This window comes from Triticum urartu, chromosome 6A (assembly GCF_056163025.1).
Source record: "Triticum urartu cultivar PI428250 chromosome 6A, HENAU_Tu73, whole genome shotgun sequence".
Classification (NCBI taxonomy): Eukaryota; Viridiplantae; Streptophyta; class Magnoliopsida; order Poales; family Poaceae; genus Triticum; species Triticum urartu.
Genome location: NC_141878.1, coordinates 17,054,536 through 17,068,029, shown reverse-complemented (window position 1 = coordinate 17,068,029; position 13,494 = coordinate 17,054,536). Strand labels below are relative to the sequence as shown.

At 43.7% G+C, this 13,494-nt stretch overlaps 1 long non-coding RNA gene across 2 annotated transcripts; it reads left to right on the top strand.

The window, feature by feature from the left end:
- Positions 1–10,959: 10,959 nt before the first annotated feature.
- On the top strand, positions 10,960–13,150 carry LOC125516007 (uncharacterized). 2 transcript variants are annotated; one of them, XR_015608578.1, is made up of 4 exons: positions 10,960–11,327; positions 11,405–11,544; positions 12,007–12,077; positions 12,472–13,150. It is a non-coding gene; the product is annotated as an uncharacterized LOC125516007 (long non-coding RNA). The 2 variants fall into 2 exon arrangements; XR_015608577.1 differs by lacking the exon at positions 12,472–13,150 and having other exon boundaries at positions 12,007–12,408.
- Positions 13,151–13,494: the final 344 nt, after the last annotated feature.

Below are 13,494 nucleotides of genomic sequence, written 5' to 3'. Positions count from 1 at the left end.
GCTCCTGCACTGGATCGACGCCGGCGACCACTGCTGCTCACCATGCTCGGATCTGGTCTCACGGCCCCCTCTACGCACCGATCCAGTCTCCGCACGAGACCCGGCCCTCTACCCGGCTCGCCGCGGAGGACCTACGCCTCACCGGGGATGCCGCGGGGAGGGCATTGGAACAGCTCCCATCCAGGGTCACCGCTGCCACCGTGCTGCGTGGGAAGGGCGCGGCTGAGTTCGACGAGGTGGCGCGGACCAAGGTTACGGCTGATGCTCCACTCAACTATCCGGTATAAATTGGTAATCTCACTGACGCTGTGAGATTGGATTGGTGTTCCTTTTTCTGCACATGATTGTTCCACTTGTGATTTATCTTATATGAATTGCTACTTGACACCATTGGCCCTTGATATGATGATTCGAGGGTGGGTTTCATGTATAAGACGCTCAAGAGAAATTTAAATAAGGCTGTTACGTTTTAGCATACTATACAAGCTTTCCCGTACAATGGTGCAATATTGTCATGTGATATGTACTGATGTAAGGACCCTTATCTTCAGTGCCATTCGGAGTAACAGTCCTCAATGCCACAGCACTTTGTTGAACCTATTTTTGGCGTTTCTTCTGTCAGATATCTGTATGATTTAAGTACATATAAACGTTATTAATTACACGTTCATTGTGGTCGACCGACTGTCTCTCTCTCTTCTACAATTGGAAATCTGTTATGTTCTGATGAGATGCTATTGTATGACTGCAATATGTAACTGGTGATGTTTTCTGTCTCACAGTTAAACTTTGTTTCATATTTCAGACTGTTGATTGAAAAAAAAATCCAGGACGGTAGATCTATATCGGATGCTCTATGTGCAGCTGATGAGGCTTTGAGAAGAAGGAAAGAATGGTACCAATTGCTTTTGGTGGAAGCTCTTTTCCTGTTTTGTGTTTTTGCCGAGTCGCTGGATCTGATTAGAACTTTTATCAGGGTGTTTCAATTGGTGTGTGTGTGTGTGGGGGGGGGGGGGGGGGGGGGGGGGATCGGAAGCATCTCAGACATTTTAGATGCATCAGAGCTGATTGCTGAAAATGTTCTTACCCATTGTCACTGCAATTTGTTTTATTCTCACTCTTTTCCTTTTTGTTAATGAAGATAAGATCGACGGTCTATCATGCATGCATGTAGGAGCACATTGCCTAATCTGTTAGGCTAAAATGCATCATACTATACTGTGTTACAATGAGGCTCATAGTTCCACAATTCAGGTGGAAGGTAATCAATTTCCTAAGGCTAAACTTCGTACTTGAATTCTCTAAACTCGCAGAATATACTTACTTGCCCTAAGTGCTATGTTTGGGAGATAGAACATGGTTTACGTATGCCTTTGCCACAAATAAGTGCTATGTATGGGGCTAATGATCTGCCAGGGACCATGCTTAGCGATCATATAGAAGAACAACTCTTTAAACAGCTCAGGGAAGAGAGACACGAATGGGCCATTCATGATGGGAAAAGCTTTGATGAGGTTAGTGTTGTCTCATCAATTTACAGAATCTTACGTCTCTTGGTTATGTCTTGGTTCCTCTTTCCTGAATATGAAATTAGTGCCTTGTGTACTTCTAGAAACAGAGACGTGCTGCTCCTTCTGCATATTTTTATTCTGTGTTTAAGAATTGACTGTATTTAAATGTGTGTTCTGCTAGATCCTTGTTTCATGCGCATGCGCTTTTTTTCGGATCAAGCTTTTCATTACTGAATAAGTACAGATTTATAGTCACGCTGAAGGCTGAAAACGAAGTTAGGATTCATATTTATCCAAGCACACCTTTGCCGCTCAGGCGAAGCATTTTTTGCACACAGTAATGAAAATCAACATTACCTGGTCTGTGCACAAACTTACATTGAAAACTAGAATATACTCTACTTAGCTCGTTCACTTCCTTCAGGATGGGGGCAATCGCTGATCTGTCTTCAGCATCACTGGACCAAAATATATTTCAGGTTGATGCATTATTTTAATGAGGGTTTGGTTTACGAGTGTGTGCAGTATGTATAATACCAAGAGTATTGGATGGTTGTGAGTCAGCAGTATGTATTTTGAACGAAGTTTGTAGTATGTATAGGGGTGATAGGTTGGGTAGGAACTTCTGCTCTAATTACTATGGTTGTAGTTAAATTATTTTTTGGTTGAATTATGTATTTGGCACTGGTCTTAATCTACTGGATAAATTATACAATAAAGTGGTTTGTGATTTTGTAGTTTTACACTGTCCATCGTAATAAATGAACTTACTATTCGTACTTCATATATCATGTATTTTTATAATCTCTGAACTTCCAGTGTTCTGTTAATCCAAATCAATTCGAAAATCCAATAAACCTCTACATTTTCTATAATTTTTTAAAACAGGAGTGTTGCTGGTTAATCAATTGATTTACATTAATTTCTTAAAAGGGACCGCACACATGTCCTGGTGCTTATTTTTTTAGAAAGGTAGGTTTTGTGCAGTCTTACAGAAGATCTTCATCCCCTTTCTTTTCTAATCTGTTTCTGTGCTCTTCCTTGCTACACAATTTCAGGGTAAAGCAAAAAAAATTGTTTCAGCACAGTCCATCTGGTTTGACATTTTGAAGGCACAAATAGAAACAAGAAAACCATATATGATATATAAGATTTGCACTGAATTTTGTGAGTCTCTGAAGACAGGCTTTAAAAGTACTTGATGTGTCCCTGCAATTTGTTTTTGATAATGTGCATGGCACTTTCAGCAGAAACGGTAAAACAAAATCTGGGCACAAGTTGACTCTTCCCACCCGTGTACAGAGAAAATGTCTAATCTGAAATTAGGTATGGATGGGGAATTTGTTTGGCACAGAGTACAATGCGATATGTTTCTGTCTCGTTTGATCTGTCGAGCATGGATGTATGCCTGTTGTGCTACTGGGAGAATTTCTTGGCAACTATAGAATTCAACTAACTGTACCATCAAACTCACATGTAACTGACACACTTAGCGTTTTATGAAGAAGTGTTGAAATGTGTTGCTTGTGATGATTGATACTTGGCCAATCCAGAAAGCTGTTGCTTGTGATGATTAATACTTAGCCAAATTTCATATTACATGATTTTTGTCCATTTTTCTGATTTTTTACCGTTCTACAGGGACTGTATCCAGGATATATGATATTCTTTGTTCAGTCAGCATTGATGATAAATTCAAAAGGTAGCTCAATCCCTCCCTTTCCTGACATTTCTGAGGTGCACTTGATTGAAAGCTGTGTGAGCTTGTAATTCTGATTTGGCTTGCTCTTCTGATACAGATATATACAGATAGCTACAAGTTGTGAGCAATTCAGGCCTCCGCACTATCCCGTCTTTACTAAATTGTGCATATACCATGATGGTGCTTAACTACTCATGCATTGGCTTCTAGGTTAGTTTCATGCCCCTGAATCTGCCTATACTTACCCTGTAGAACTGAAACACAATCTGATCAGGTCGCTTATCTCTTAACTAATAATCCGTGCACCTAAATTTCTCCCTTTGTTTAATTAATTTCTTATCTTTGATGATTATTATGCATATACGGTTTTGCAAGTATCATTTAGGTTTAACCGAAATTATATTAATCAAACAGTAGCGAAGCCAGGTTGCTTCACAAACTTAGTTTCAACAACTTAGATCTAGAAGTGCTTTAGTTTCTTGTTCATGCATCGATACATTAACACATTGAACAGATCATTTGCTGTGTGAAAACTAATGCACACACTCAGTTAAAAAAATTGTAAGGGGCTAATTGCAGTCTGCCCTTGGTGTCCGGTGCAAGTAACATGACAAATTAATTCTGTCTGTTGGATATAACGGGTGGCCTTGCTGATAGTTTCTTAGGGGGTGAGCTCTCAAGCTAGCTGTCGAATTTGGCAGCACAAACCTCTTCCAATCTATGATTGACAATTTAATGGTACTTCCTATATCTTTTGTAGCTATTGGCATCTTCAAGGAAGGGATGCTGCTGGAGGAAAAGCATTCCCAAATTTTTGTAAGTTTTCATTCTGTACCGAGTTTTTGATAATTGATTGCAAATTACTAGAACATTGTACCAGTTGCATACAATTGATTTTTTTTAAATGTCTGACCAACGGGCAAGAGTGTAACTCAATTTATTTGGATCGTCCGGAGACTAATTGTGTTTGTGATCTTCAGTGTGTATAACTTGTCATCAATTCCACTTGCATATTATGACAAAACCATGTGTTTGTCAGTTCCGGTCTCCACTGTTCATTAACAATGTCTCATACTTTTAAAATTCCGGCGAGTTTTTAGCAGGATTTTTCCTTGTTCGAGGTGCGCTGTGACCAATTTGGGTGGAGCGGGGTAGGACGATCGAAGGATTCAATTGCTTGCAGTTCTACTTGCGGTAAACAACTTTGGGTGGGGGGCAATTCGTTATCTATGCTATGATGTGCTTTGACCAGTTGGGCCAGAATCTGCTAGATTGATTCTTCGTGTAGTGAGAATCACATGATCTTTTTTTTAGAATCACATGAGCTGGGGTCAATTGTAAACTCTGAAGCTGAGAGAATTTGTTTATTATAATTTGCAAGTGCTTTGTTGAGCTGGGTTTGTTGACCATTTCTGGTGAGCACTAGACGAATGGAGGCTCACAAATTAGTGGGTTTTACCTTTTACTGTCAATAATGTAAGAAACTTGCTTGATCCGCGTGGAGTCCTGGACCTCTTTTAGTGTTCCAATAATTGAGGGTAGTGTTTTCTATTTTTCTTGTAAGGTGTTGTTTTCATTGAGGGTAGTTTCAGTTACTTCCATTCCTCTTTGTTAGAGCCTTAGCAAGAGTATTTTCAATGCAATAAATACGTAACAATTTGAAACCAGTACATGGTTTGAGTGGTGTATTCTGCAACAGGGGCATGGTACTTGTATTTAACTTTCTGGAGGAAACCTTGTGGATGTGCAGGTGCCACTTAACCCAATGGAAATAAAAAAACTTGACAGTGCTTATCTAGAAGTTAAACCTGGCAATTCTCATGTATTCCTTCTCTTCTCTGTAAGTTTTTAGATCTTGTGTTATTTTTAGAAGACTTGTATTATCAACAACTTTGTGGTTACGTGACGAACATGATGTCATAGATAGGCGGATTTCCTTCTTATATGTTAGTTTTGAAAACTTCCTTGTTTCTTCACAGATTTGTTCTGTTTGAGCTGCAATTGCAACCTTCTTTGCTTTGTTTCAGTGTTGAACTATCCACCGATCAAACATTGGTGAGAGTTGTTATAGCAGGCATGCCATTTTGTTGACAGGGTAACTAACATAACATCATTTATGTTTGCATGCTTAGTTGTACCATGATCTCTGCCTGAGACTGTTTATGAAAACAAATTATGCCATCTACCATGAATATTAACAAAGAAAAATGAACAAACCATGCTATGCCAAAAGGTTTGTAGTAAATATTATATACTACGGGAATGTGTTCAAATGAATAAATATGGATTTTTCGTTTCTTTAATTGTATGGTCTGCTTCATGGTATTTTTAGGAATGAATAGTGCTACTGGCCTGTGATCATTTCGTTTCTTTCATTGTATGGTTTGCCGTAATTATTAATCCTACGGGTCTGTGTTCCATTTCTTTCAGGAAAGAAATTTTCCTTCTGTGTTCAGATCTTGTGGTGTTAGTGTGATGGTTTAAATTGATGGCTATTGCAAGGTGGCCAGGTGGTTCTATTGACAACCAATTTCTTGTGTCTGAAATTTCTTAGAGGGATAACATTGCTATATATGTTAAAGGCAACCCATGCAAAAATTTCACAGGGAAAAACTACAGTCTCCTGACAAAGTTACAAATGCTTTGTTAACTTGATGATCCATAAACAAGATATAGATCTGCAGCTCACTAGAATTCAACTTTTTTTTTTTGCCTGCTTCTTATCGTCCATCACATCTTTATGGTTGCATTTGCATGTTCAGAATGGGTTTGACCATCTCATGTATGGCTGTATGCCGTATGCGTATGCTTGGTGTGCCAGTTAAAAGATGCAAATGGTAAATGACAAGACAGAACATCCTTATGTTCCTATGTCTATATTAGTTATTTTATATCTTTAAGATAATGTACAGACAAGAAATCACAAGCATGATAGTATAACACAGATCCATCTGAACTAAGACTGGGTGTACCCAGGGCTGGGGTGACTGGGTTAGGGTATAAATAAATATGTTTCAATCCTTTCCTTGTGCTGATTTTTCCTTATCATCTCACTGTGTTTGTCCAGCTAGGGAATCACGAGCTTTTTCATGTCGAACGGAACACAAGCCCTTTTTGGTCGAGGGGCAGCACCTTGAGTTCATGCTTTGAGGGCAAATACACCTTCTAGACCAGGTATGTATATCATATCGGAGACGCGGACGAGGTCGAGCAGTCTGTCCCTTTGTGGTCTTCTCTCACCGTGTGGAACCGAGGATACGGACGAGGAGGCCAAGTAATCTGTGGCATCTTCATCATCGTCCTCTCGGTGCGCGGCGCTGGAGAGACGGACAAGGAGGCCGAGAGCTGGAAGTGCGGCTATATCTGCAATGCTTTGTTTGATGGGGAACTATCTTTGTATGCCAGTATATGCTGTAGTGGTTTGTATTGATGATTCCATGCTAAATTTCTACTCAGTACCAAATGAATAAATTGTCGCTGCACTAAGCTGAGTTCATATTGTGTTATGCAAATCGGAAAATGCTAATAGAAATGGATCCATACATTAGTATTACATATAAGAAGGTGAAAGGGGCACACCCTACCCGGCACCGCCCCAGCTTCCTTTCAGGCGGCGCACCAGTGGGTGCGCCCCAACCACTAGTAACCACATCTGCGCGGGCTCCTTGTGTACGGTTAGATGGTTTTCTCGTATGGTGCACCCATCCCCAGCTCAAGGGCCTCCAAGAGGATGACCAGCAGCGGCGGGGTAGCAGGTTGAAAAAGAAGCAACTGTGTGGAAGGCAACGGTGGTGAAGCTTTTGCTGCTTTGGACCCGCGTTCTTCACGCAACTCGGCAGTTTATCCTTGCCTGTGGGACGCAACCGTTGGTCCTTCACGAAGACGGCTACTCGGGGCGACCATGGTGTGAGTTGTCACCAGGTCCCGGTCAATGACAGCACGAGGATCCGGCGAGCAGCAGCAGCATGCAGAGCTCACGAGCAGGAGCAGTAGTAGCGGTAACCCGTGGCGGCGGGGATCCGTCGAGCAGCAGCAGCATCATGCGGCGCCAACTGGCAGGAGCAGTAGCAGCTGTAGCCCGTGGCGGTGACGGGCGTCGGGGGGAAGAACCTACTGCCGAAGTTGAAGCGCGTGCGCCTTTGCCAGAAAAAGCACCGGCGTCGACCCTGGTGATCAGACCGGTGTGATGGACATGGTCTGTGCTCCCATGTGTCCGATCCCCCGGCGTTCATGGAGGCAGCCGGGCATGCCTTGGATTGCCAGTTTCGACGAAATCTCCTGCCTTGGTTTGATGACAGGTAATCAAGTAGATGGCCGGTTTTGGGTTCAGGAGTAACAGCAAGACTGCCATGTAAAGGTTTTCACGGAGTGCCCCTTGGCGTTCATGGAGAAGGAATCACATACGTGCAACTACAAATATTCTGTAGTCATAATATGTTTTTCTAGGAACCAAACCATATACATTCAACATGGATTAGCAGGGACTTAAAATCCAAAGCATATGGGGTCATAAGACACATAATAATGCTTCTTTTGTTCTTGTGCATCCGGTTCAGCCATAGCCCGATGCTGGTGATCTTGTCATGCGGCGGCATGCTGATGCCAACGAGCTGATGGTGCCAACGTGGCAGTGGTGTGGAGGCGCATCTGGCAGTGAGAAGCAACAACAAGGGACACACCGACGAGCAGAAGTAGTTAGCGGCGGAGCGGCAAAGACCGTCGCCATCGAGCTGTAATGGCAGCAACAAGCAACAAGGTGTGCCTGCGGGAGCAGCAAGGGCGGCAACTTCAGGGACGAAGCTTAGGTTCATCACGCACATTGAGGAATTTTAGGTGACCGTCCTGTTCTTCAGTCAAACATGTACATATGGCAATTTGGTTGCTGGTTTTGGGCATATACAATTAAATTTTAATTGAAAGGATTATTTTTTGATAAAATGATCAAATAATCAAATTCCCAAATAAGAAGTGACAAAATATCAAATAACAGTGACAAATTATCAAAATATCAAATACAATATAAATAAATAAATAGTAAATAGTGACAAATTATAAAAGTAAAAAAAGAGAGCTGCCAACACGAGAAGCTTAAATAGTCCCACCCTGCTACCTCATACTAATTTCCACCAGTTTAAATACGTTCTTGAGTAGCCAGGAGTCAAAGAGCTGCTTAGAGCATTTCCAGCCATTTTGGCCCCCAGCACGTATAAAAATGGCCCCCTGGGGCGAGTCGGCAATGCAATAGGCGCTGGGGGCAGTTTCGCGCCCAGTCATCGCCCCCAGGCGCCGAAATTGGCCCACTTTTCAGCCCCATTTCGGCGAATAAAGGGCCCATATGGGCGACAATAGGCCCATATTCGGCGTGGTTCGCCGTTGTTCGGCGTTCAATTATGCACATAATTTTTTTATCACATATTTCATCACAGAAATATCAAATACTTCAACAAAATAAATACAACAACAAATAGTTCAATACAAATTATATAGTTCAACAAATAAAAACTCATATTTCATCACACGTCGCGCCCGGCGTCGCCCTTGAGCCTCCATAGATGCTCTATCAGATCTTGCTGCAGTTGATGATGCACCTGTGGGTCTCGGATCTCCTGACGCATACTGAGATAGGCAGTTCAGGTTGCCGGTAGCTGGTGATCAATTTCGGCTAGAGGACCCTGCCTGTAGTATGGTTCAGTGTCAAACACTGGGTCTTCTTGCTCGCTCTCGATGATCATGTTGTGCAAGATGACACAACAAGTCATAATCTCCCACATTTGATCTTTCGACCAGGTCTGAGCGGGGTACCGGATAACAGCAAATCGAGATTGGAGCACACCAAATGCCCGCTCGACATCCTTCCTGCAAGCCTCCTGAACCTTCGCAAACCAGGCGTTCTTGCCTCCTGGCACATGGTTTGAGATTGTCTTCACAAATGTCAACCATCTCGGATAGATGCCATCAGCTAGATAGTACCCCTTGTTGTAGTGCCGCCCATTGATCTCGAAGTTCACCGGAGGAGAATGACCTTCAACAAGCTTGGCAAAGACAGGAGAGCACTGCATCACGTTGATGTCATTGTGAGTTCCTGGCATACCAAAGAAGGAGTGCCAAATCCAGAGGTCCTGTGTGGCCACCGCCTCAAGTACCACACTGCAACCGTCTTTGACGCCTTTGTACATCCCCTGCCAAGCAAATGGGCAATTCTTCCATTTGCAATGCATGCAGTCGATGCTTCCAAGCATCCCAGGAAATCCTCTTGCTGCATTCTGTGCTAGGATCCGAGCAGTGTCTTCCGCATTGGGTGTTCTCAAGTATTGCGGTCCAAACACTGCCACCACTGCCCGACATAACTTGTAGAAACACTCTATGCTGGTGGACTCGGCCATGCGCCCATAGTCGTCGAATGAATCACCGGGAGCTCCGTATGCAAGCATCCTCATCGCTGTCGTGCACTTCTAGATGGAGGTGAATCCAAGGGCGCCGGTGCAACCCATCTTGCACTTGAAGTAGTTGTCGAACTCCCGGATGGAATTCACAATCCTGAGGAAGAGCTTTCGACTCATCCGATAACAGCGCCGAAATGTTTTCTCGCTGTGAAGTGGAGCATCGGCGAAGTAGTCAGAGTAGAGCATGCAGTAGCCTTCGAGACGATGCCGGTTCTTTGCTTTCACCCGCCCCGGCGCCGAGCCACCTCGCCGCGGCTTTTCATTGCTCGCCAGCAGCTGGGCGAGGGCGGCAAGCACCATGAGATGCTCTTCTTCCTGGACGTCGGCCTCGCCTTCCTTCTCCAGCAGCGCGGCGAGCGCTTCCTCGTCATCCGAGTCCATCGCCGAGGCAGGCAAATCGCCGAACACCTTGCGTCTGATGGGCGTGTCCCCGCCGCTAAACTGCCCCTCCGCGGCCGGAACGCCCAGCTGCTGTTGGAGGGGCTGCCGCGGCGAAGCTCTGCTATTTTTTCGGCGTGGAATGGCTATCTAGTGGTGACAGATGGCGGGCGGCTCCGGGATAAAGCTACTGGCGGCCGAGGGCGCAGGGGGTGGGAGGCAAATCGGGGAAGAAAACCTTGACTTTTCCCCTGACTGCGTGGGCCAGCCGCGCTTTTCCCTTGCACCGGAGCCCCCAAAACTGCCCCCAGTGCGCCGGGTTCGGCCTGTGACCGCCGGGCAGAAAAAAGGCCTGAGCTGGCATTTTTCGGCGTCCTGGGGGCGCGACTGGGCTGTTTTTTCGGCGCCGGCACGACAAAAACGCCTGGGGAGGGCCTGTTGGGGGCGCGGCTGGAGATGCTCTTAGGGAATTAACAAAGCAAAGGACGAGGGATGATTTAGATTTATCCTCAAGGGAATAAATGAGAGGCCGAGTGACTTAAAAATATATAATATAGACATAATTATATGGAACGTTCTTGGGCATAAGAAAAAGTGTTGATGACCTGTCAAGATATTTAACGTGGTTTGTCTCTACTCCTAATGTCTTAGTTGGTAGTCTGCGTTTCGGGTTTTATTTTCGTCCCACCTACCATGGTTTTTGGTACTTCTTTAGTACCTGCTCCCACCTCCCAGTTCAAAAAAAAACCCAACCAAAACCACGTTCACGTAGTTCTCTCACAAGCGACAGAAAATCTAATGAAAATAAACCTCCGAAGAAAAACCAGCGAAAAAAAACCCTCCACGACCCGCACACAGGCAGGAACGAGCAAGGCCTCCAGGTCCAGGGTGCCCACCTCTCTTTCTCTCTCGCCTCCCACCCTCACCCTCCCGATCTCGTGAGCTGCAGGGGAAATCGGTCTCCAGAATCGCCACCACTAATGCCGCTCGGTTCCCCTCCGCAACCTGCCACTTGCGACGGACCGAGGTCACCGATGTGGACTCGACGCAGCCGCCCGGAGCTACTTTGCCCTCGACGTCGAGGAGGGCGTGGGCCTGATCGAGCTCGCGGCCGCCCTGCTCCTCTACAGACTATCTCTATCCTCAGTCGTAGGCTCCTCGTGCTTTCTCCCCTGCGCCGCCACCCAATGGTCTCCGCCAGCGCCGCGTGCCCCCAAGAAAATGGCGGCCTTGGATGAAAACGTGCGGCTCGATCGACCTTGAGAAGATCCCCATCAACGCGGACTCCCCTATGTAAGTCCACAATTCCCCTCCCTTCTCCCTTCCCTCGATCCAAATCTCGTACCCACAGATCTAGATCACGGCCATAGGGAAACCAACAACGAGAAGAAGCGGCTCGCCGAGATATGCCATGTCGACTTCTCCTTTTGTCATCAATTGAGGCGCCACGAAGGCCAAGAAGAAGGCCCCAACAGCCCTGGCCATGGCAGGTCCTCATGTAGAGCCTGAAGTAGGTGCAGCATCATAGTCCGTCCTTGCACATACAAAAAACAGACATTTATTTCTAATTATGGTCGACGTGAATAATGATGTTACTACGGGCCTATTTTTTCTTTCTGATTATGGTCCTTTCAGTATTGATTCTTGCTTGTATATTAAGAATTAAGTTCCCCTGGTTAGAAGTAACCATCAGTTCTTTCTACTTTCTGAAGAACTAGCATTCTTTTCTCTTTATTTTTTCGTCCATATTAAATTGTTTGGCACAAACATACATCTGAAATAAATGCAAGTCTATATCAAGTACTGAGATTAAGATGGATGGGAGGTCACGGATGCTGGGTCGGAATTTGAATGCTAATGCCTTCACTACTTCGTTGTGCTGTTTATCTTACACGGTTATGAGTCCGGTGTGTGGATCGGTCATTGGTGAAAGCGGCCGCCTAATTTCAGAGTTCTTCCTTTGTTCTCCCAGGACCAAACCAACGATCAATGTGTGCTGAGAATGACAGCAGTATGCACCACATTTGCAGTCTTAACTACATGGTAAGCTTTACTAAACTGAAACTTGTCCAAACGTTTGCAACCAACCTTGGAAAAATTTATCAGGTTGCAGTTTTGCGGCCGTGTCGAATCGCTTTTATACTTAATACTTTTGATGGGTCGTACAAGCTGGTTGAACTGCCACTGGTTGTTACAACCTACAAATATACAGATCTTCAATATATGACTCACTATATATGAACTTCTCCGTGCATAAATTGTGTTTTTAGACGGTTCACTGTAGAAATTGGTGTGCTATAATAGTGAGACTGTTCTATATATTGCTATCCAGATTTGACATTTAGTTTCCATAACCTTTATTTTTCTGTTATTATTAAGGACAACATGCTAATTTCTCTAATTCACTCTTATTGTAATGTTATGATTTTGTTTCTAGGTTAGTAAAACTTTTTATTCAGCTCAAAGAGGTCCTGCAGTACATCCTAGGAAATAAAGGCGAGTCAATTTGGTGAGGATAAACTGGATTGCCTTCTATTGTGGCGGGTCAAACTATTTTTTGAAACACCACCACCACCTACATGCTTTTTTCTCCCTTTTCTTTCTAATAGAGCGCTGATTGTACCTACTTAGAAATGTTAGTGGATGCATCCAAGTCTGATTTGGCACTTCTTTTTTAAGCTGAATGGAGAGGTCATATCTAGCTATAAGTTGTTTGCTACTGTATTTCTTTAGTTCCAATTAATTGGATTTGATTTTAAAGTTCTACAGCCAAATAATAGTTCAGAGAGAGTACATGTTGTTACTCCACTTATTTAAAAACTACCAGAGAGAGTACATGTTGTTACTCCACTTATTTGACTAAATGATGCAAATGCTTTCCCCATAGGATAACTTGACAATTTGTCGAGAGAAGTAATAAAAATCGTCAAGCTTAAAGAGCAAAAGTTTGAGCACTGAAACGGTGAGTTCAGATGCCATGTAGTTCATAGTCTATGTGCAACGACTCTTTAATTTGACTGAAGCAAATGTGATTTCTGGTTCTACCAAATTATTTTATTTTATTGTGCAACACAAGTATCTTTATTTGACCTTGTTTCCTTAGACTATGAAGAGGTTAGAAGAAAAAAATGTTGATTGTTGTATTGTCACATTGTACATCATAATCATTGTTGTATATGTTTTTGCATACATACATCAATGATGTACATAGACAGAAGAAGTCTTAACAGAGCTATTTCAAAACAAGATGAGGAGAGCTCCAATGATTTAAACAGTAAAATACTAACCTGCACATGATCATATAATGTACGGATCACAGGCTGGCTAAACCCTTCTTTCGAGTCTCCTAACATTGTCTACTTAATTTTCAGTACCTGCAAGGTCAGCTAGCTAGAAATTTGGGTATGTTGCTATATGCCTTCAGTTTGTAAAATAAGATGCATATTATTCAGCTTGATTC